Below are 6,954 nucleotides of genomic sequence, written 5' to 3'. Positions count from 1 at the left end.
TAATAATCGGCGATAACTTCTACAGTGATCTTATTCTGTAATGTTTAAAAGTAACCTTATCGCTTACTGCTGCCTTGTTTTCACTTATGTTTTGCACAGAAATTTATTTTATTTGTTCATTTTGCTCTGTGTTGTTCAATAAAAAATGTGGCATTGATCCTTGCTTTTTTCCTCGGTACCTTTATGGTTCTTCTTCTTTCTGGGGTTTTACATGCCAAAACCAGTTCTGATTATGAGGCACGCCGTAGTGGAGGGCTCCGGAATAATTTTGACCACCTGGGGTTCTTTAACGTGCACTACAACGCAAGCACACGGGCGTTTTTGCATTTCGCCTCCATCGAAATGCGGCCACCGCGGCCGGGATTCGATCCCGCGATCTCGTGCTCAGCAGCGCAACGCCTTAACTGACTGAGCCACCCCGGCGGGTCCTTTATAGTTGGCGAGCGACCGCAAAACTAGTTCACGCCTCCACAGCACTTCGCTTCTTCTATGGCGATGCGCAGATACAGCGGTGGTTTTTTATTTTGATATTTCGGTCGAATCAGGCGAATAAATATGCCAAGTGCTTTATTGAACGATGTGGAGCAGAAATTCCTACCTTGATGGCAAAATGTGAGCGAGAACGAAGCAGCACTTAAGTATCTAAATCTTCTTTCAGATATCTTAAATTAACAAAGCAGAGCGACAGAACAGCAAGGTTACCGACCGAGGTAATTTAACGGTTATGGCTTTGCGCGGCTGGGCTCGAGGAAGCAGGTTCGATCCCGGCTGCGGTGACTGCACTTCAATGGGGACGAAATGCAAAAACATTCATCTCCTTAGATTTAGATGCACGTTAAATAACTCCAGGTGGTCATAATTAATCCGGAGTCCCTCAATACGGCGTGCCTCATAACCAGATCGTGATTATGGCATTAGAAACCCCGGAATGTTTTTATTAACAGCAAGATAAAGCCTGTCTGTCTAGCAATTCAACCGGATGAACCGCACAGAGCAAAATGGTCAAAAGATGGTCAACACAACTTCAAAAGATGGTTGCTAAAGAATCGGCTCCTGCACACTTGGTATAGGGACGTAGTCAGGCTTAACTGTCGTCCATCTGGAGACATTGGAAGCAGTGTGGATCCGACCACTCGATTTTACCTTTCGGGGAGGACGAAATTTGCTTGAAAATAATTTATATAAAATTTCAAACAGGACAGTTTAGCATGTACAACCACCAACACATAGATGCAAGAGCGAGTGAGAGAAAAAAAATAATCATCATGATGATGATCATCATCATACTATTTCTATGTCCACTGCAGGACGAAGGCCTCTCCTTGCGACCTCCAACTACCCCTGTCTTGCGCTAGCTGATTCCAACTTGCGCCTGCAAATTTCTTAAGATCATCACCCCACCTAGTTTTCTGCCGTCCTCCACTGCGCTTCCCTTCTCTTGGTACCCTTTCTGTAATTCTAATCGTGGTTTTCCATCCTACGCATTACATGGCCTGCCCAGCTCCATTTTTTTCTCCTATGTCTAACCGAATTATCGAGGGTATCAAGAAAACAAACAAATGCTGCACTACGTCAACACGGTTTTATTTACTCAATGAATCGTCAAATCTTGTTTCTATTTAGCACAAGACCAGTGCGGAAGCTGAAATTCTCTTCATCTCATGACTGATTAGCGCTAGCAGCGGCGAAGGCCTCGCGACATCCTTCGCGGCGCGCGTTTTCATCTGAGACGCGCTTTGCACCAACGGGCGCACATCCCGATTATTTTTTCGCCACTCAGCTGCTCGCCAACAAATTGTCCGTCCATCGCGATGTAGCCGGTGCTTTTTATCTTCGACAGCTTTGCACTGAGTAAAAGCGAAACTACTGCTTGCCGCAACCGCTGTTCATGGACGGCGACCTTGCGGTTCAGAAGGCAGGTGGCTGACGCACGCACCAACTTGGGGCCGTATTCTGAAACGTTCGCCTAGGCGAAATCAGCGTGCGCGCTGATTGGCTGGTTGAACAAAATTGAATGACGTCGGGCTCAACCACCCAATCAGCTCATCCAATTTTGCTAAAACAGCCAATCAGCGCACGCCTGAAAGCGAAAAAAGAAATTTCGCCTAGGCAAACGTTTCAGAATACGGCCCTTAAGTCAAAACGAAACTACCTTTCGCGGCAAGAAGTGCGGACGAAACCGCGGCCGCTATCGACGCGATCATGGACGGTCACTTTACGGTTCAGAAGGCAGGCTCAGCTCATCCAATTTTGCTAGAACAGCCAATCAGCGCACGCCTGAAAGCGAAAAAAGAAATTTGGCCTAGGCAAACGTTTCAGAATACGGCCCTTAAGTCAAAACGAAACTACCTTTCGCGGCAAGAAGTGCGGACGAAACCGCGGCCGCTATCGACGCGATCATGGACGGTCACTTTACGGTTCAGAAGGCAGGCGGCTGACAGACGCACCAAGTCAAAACGAAACTACCTTTCGCGGCAAGAAGTGCGGACGAAACTGCGGTCACTATCGACGCTGCCATGGGAGGCGACTACGCAGTTGAGAAGGCACGCAGCCGACGCGCGCATCGAGTGAAAACGAAACTACTATTTGCCGCAACCGCTGCGGACGAAACTGCGGTGGTTATCGACGCGATCAGAGATAGCGACTACGCACTTACGGAGGCACGTGGCTAGCCGCCAACGCGGTGTTACGCGCGGCGATAAACGCAAGAATAAAGGCTTTAAAGGCACAATTAGGCACGAAGCGCTTCGGCGTTGCTGTCAGTCACGTGCCGCGTACGATTGCCGCTGAGGACCACGGCGACGCGGACTGCGCCGCTTCGTTTCGGTTGGACGCTATGCCGTTCTTGCTCTTCTGCGGCGCGCATTTGCGGTGCTCCGCGTTTTCTTTTTTTTTTTTTTTTCCTCCAACGTATACGTTGCGTTGGAGGTCAGTGCGCACGCTATCGGCACCTACCCTATCTACAAATAGGAGAAAGACGCATGGTGGTAAGTTACGGCCTCCGAGATTCAAGTGCGAAAGCTTAGGCGCGCTGCCCGTTCTCAGAGGTTGGGCGGCTACACGCTGCTTGCGTATTTATTGCGCAGTTCGCGCGTTGCTGTTACGCACTGTGATGTGCTTTTTGACACTCGGGCATTCGTAATGGAGGTTCTTTGGATCAAGCGCACCTCGTGTTCGCCGTTTTAGACACTTGTCGAGAGCGGGACCAGGGAAAATTTATCAGTGGCTCGCGGAACCCCGAGCAAGGGCCTGCGGAACCCGTAGGTTCCGCGGAACCCACTTTGAGAACCCATGCATTAGAATATCGGCTATCCCAGTTTGCTCTTTGATCCACACCGCTCTCTTCCCGTCTCTTAACGTGAGGCCTAACATTTTTCGTCCCATCACTCTTTGTGCGGTCCTTAACTTGTTCTCAAGCTTCTTTGTTGACCTCCAAGTTTCTGCCCCAAATGTTAGCACCGCTAGAATGTAGTGATTGTACACTTTTATTGTCAACGACAGTGGTAAGCTCCCAGTCACGTTTGGCAATGCACTACAACCCAATTTTATTCTTCTGTAAATTTCCTTCTCATGATTAGGGTCCCCTGTGAGTAATTGACCTAGATAAACATACTCCTTTACAGACTCTAGAGGCTCACTGGCGATCCTGAATTCTTGTTCCCTTGACAGGCAATTGAACATTATCTTTGTCTCCTGCATGATAATCTTCAACCCCACTCTTACACTTTCTCGGTTAAGATCCTCAATCACCCGTTGTAATTCGTCCCCATTGTTGCTGAACAGGACAATGTCATTTGTAAACCGAGGGTTGCTGAGATATTCGCCGTTGACCCTCACTCCTAAGCCTTCCCAGTCTAAGAGCTTGAATACTTCTTCCAAGCATGCAGTGAATAGCATTGGAGAGATTGTGTCTCCTTGCCTGACCCCTTTTCTTGATAGGTAACTTTCTACTTTTCTTGTGGAGAACCAAGGTAGCTGTGGAATCCTTGTAGATATTTGCCAAGATATTCACGTGTGCCTCCTGTACTCTTTGATTATGCAATGCCTCTGTGACTGCTGGTATGTCTACTGAATCAAATGCCTTTCATTAATTTATGAAAGTCATATAGAGGGGTTTATTGTACTGCCGCAGATTTCTCAATTACCTGATTGATGACATGGATGTGATCCATTGTAGAATATCCCTTTCTGAAGCCAGCCTGTTCTCTTGGTTGATTGAAGTCAAGTGTTGCCCTGATTTTATTGGAAGTTATCTTGGTGAATATTTTATACAATACTTAAAGCAAGCTAATGGGCTTATAATTTTTCAATTCTCTAACGTCTGCCTTCTTATGGATTAGTATAATGTTGACATTCTTCCAGTTCTCTGGCATACTTGAAGTCGTGAGGCATTGCGTATAAAGAACCGCAAGCTTTTCAAGCATGATATCTCCTCCGTCTTTTATTAAGTCTACTGTAATTCCATCTTCTCCAGCCGCTTTTCCTCGGGTCGTGTATTGCAAGGCCCTTCTAACTTCATCGCTAGTTATAGAAGGAGCCTCTGTATCCTGTTCATCACTACTTCGAATGAAAGCTTGCTGTTCTGGGCACTGTACAGGTCAGTATAGAATTCTTCCGCTGCATTTACTGTGTCATCAAAATTGCTGATGATATTACCCTGCTTATCCTTCAGTGCATGCATCTTGCCTTGTCCTATGCCAAGTTTTCTTCTCACTGATTTCATGCTGCCTCCATTTTTTACGGCTTCCTCAATCTTCCGATCTTCCACGTTGTAATTTCGAATATCCCTTACGTACTTTATTCTTGTTGATCAGTTTTTACAGTTCAGTGAATTCTATCTGATCTCTTGAGTTGGACACTTCCATGCTTTGCCATTTCTTTATTAGGTCCTTTGTTACTTGGGAGAGCTTACCTACTGGTTGCCTTGGTGCCTTTCCTCCCACTTCAATTGCTGATTCTGAGATCAGCCTAGTTACGGCTTCATTCATTACCTCTATGTTGTCTTCATCTTCCTGTTCTAAAGCTGCATATTTGTTGGCAAGCACCAGCCTGAATTGGTCTGCTTTTACGCTTACTGCGTCTAGGTTGGCCTGTTTCTTCTCGACTAATTTTATTCTTTCTCTCTCTCTCTCTCTCTCTTCAAATTGAGAGAAATGCTAGACCTGACTAACCTATGGTCCTTGCACTTTACCCTACCTAACACTTCTACATCCTGCACTATGCTGGGATCGGTAGAGAGTATGAAATCTATTTAATTCCAGCCTGCTTTTCCCCCACTTCTGCATTGAAGTCGCCCATGACTACAGTATACTCAGTTTGCACCTTTCTCATCGCTAATTCAACATCTTCATAAAACTGTTCTATTTATTCATCATCGCAACTGGAGGTTGGGGTGTAGGCTTGTACTACCTTCATTCTATATCTCCTGTTCAGCTTTATTACGGCGACTGCTACTCTCTCATTATAACTGAGAAAAAAAATGGCTGAGGTTTAACTCTTTTAAACCTAGTTATCACGAGCGAAAGGTCTGGTTGGCTTGGTTTTGCAATGACTATGCACACAGTGTTTCATTAATGCACGCTTCCACGATTGGTAAGCTTCTCTATAATGTGCTAATCTGGCCTCCCTTTGCTCTGGTGTTTCAGCAGCCATCTTTGCCTTTTCTTGAGATTTCGCAGCCTGCTGTCTAGTTGTATATCTACTGGATGATTAGATTCAACCTGTCGCTTGTGCCGACGTGCACGCACAGTCGTCCCAGCCGTCGCGCCATCCGTGGCAAGACTCAGCGACCAAGCGCTGGCGAAGCAGCTGATAAACCCTCGCCTAGTCACATAGTATCGCAGCGGCAAGGCTCCGAGCGAGCGCAGGTGCGACGCCTCTCCGCAGCGAATCACGTGGCGTGACGTCACACCTGCCACACTTGCGCTCCGGCGGCTCAAGGCAGTGGCGCACCGACCGGGGGGGGGGGGGGGAGGAGTTCGGATGTTGTAACCCCCCCCCCCATGCGTCCAGCCCCACCAGTCCAACGTATAACTTCAGCGCTCTGTTCACATTCATTACAGTTCAGGTAGTGACTTGAGGTCGAATTTTCCTGATTAACAAAAACACTGTATCACTGTCTCGTATTTATTGATTCACTCTTAAATTACTGAGTAAAACTCTGAAGAAATAAACATCGTCATCATCCTTGGTGTCATTATTTTAATTATTAGGCATTTTATTTGCTGTTGGATTCCTCTGGCTAAAGCAAGGAAATTGCATATTATGCAAAGTGCTTGCTTCCCCCCTACCACAAAAATGTACCCCCCTCCCCCCTGGCAGAGATCCTGGTTGCGCTACGAGCTCAAGGTCATTGCGACGCGCTGAATGACCTTGCGAGACATAGCGTAGTAGAGCTTTCGCTCTAAAAGACAATAAATAAATTCACCGGCGATTACAATACTCCCTAATGCGAAATTTGAGTGCAGCTCCATACGTGTTTTCATTTCGCGATATATTGGCTGGCGCGGACAATTTGTCGCGTGCAGCACGTTGCAAACGGAGCGAAATGTGGCGCGACTGCCTCGCTAATTGGGAGATCGCGAGTGGCAGCGCGTGGGTGACGCGTGAGCGCGATTCACAGCAGCCGCCGCAGACAGACCTTCGCTCATGCTGCGCTTTGTTTCATATATGGTATCGGTGGCGTCATCGGTGAACAGACGACGCGCGTTACTCTGGCGCCATATCGTAGCCATAGTTGCCGCAGAGCCGGTCTTGTGCGGCACTACTCTTTTCTTCTCGCGCTTCGGTCATACCCTCCTCCTCCGCTTTCCGCCTCATGGTTCCGCTGCAACTTCCTCCTCGCGCTCTCTTCGCTATCGCTGTCTTTCATCCCCCGCTGTGCTCCGCGTTCGCTCTTTCATCCTTCGCAGTGCTCGTTCGCTCGGTTACGAGTAGAGTGTAGTTACGAGGGAC

The sequence above is a fragment of the Dermacentor silvarum genome, chromosome 10 (assembly GCF_013339745.2).
Source record: "Dermacentor silvarum isolate Dsil-2018 chromosome 10, BIME_Dsil_1.4, whole genome shotgun sequence".
NCBI lineage: Eukaryota > Metazoa > Arthropoda > Arachnida > Ixodida > Ixodidae > Dermacentor > Dermacentor silvarum.
This window is presented reverse-complemented; position numbering follows the sequence as displayed.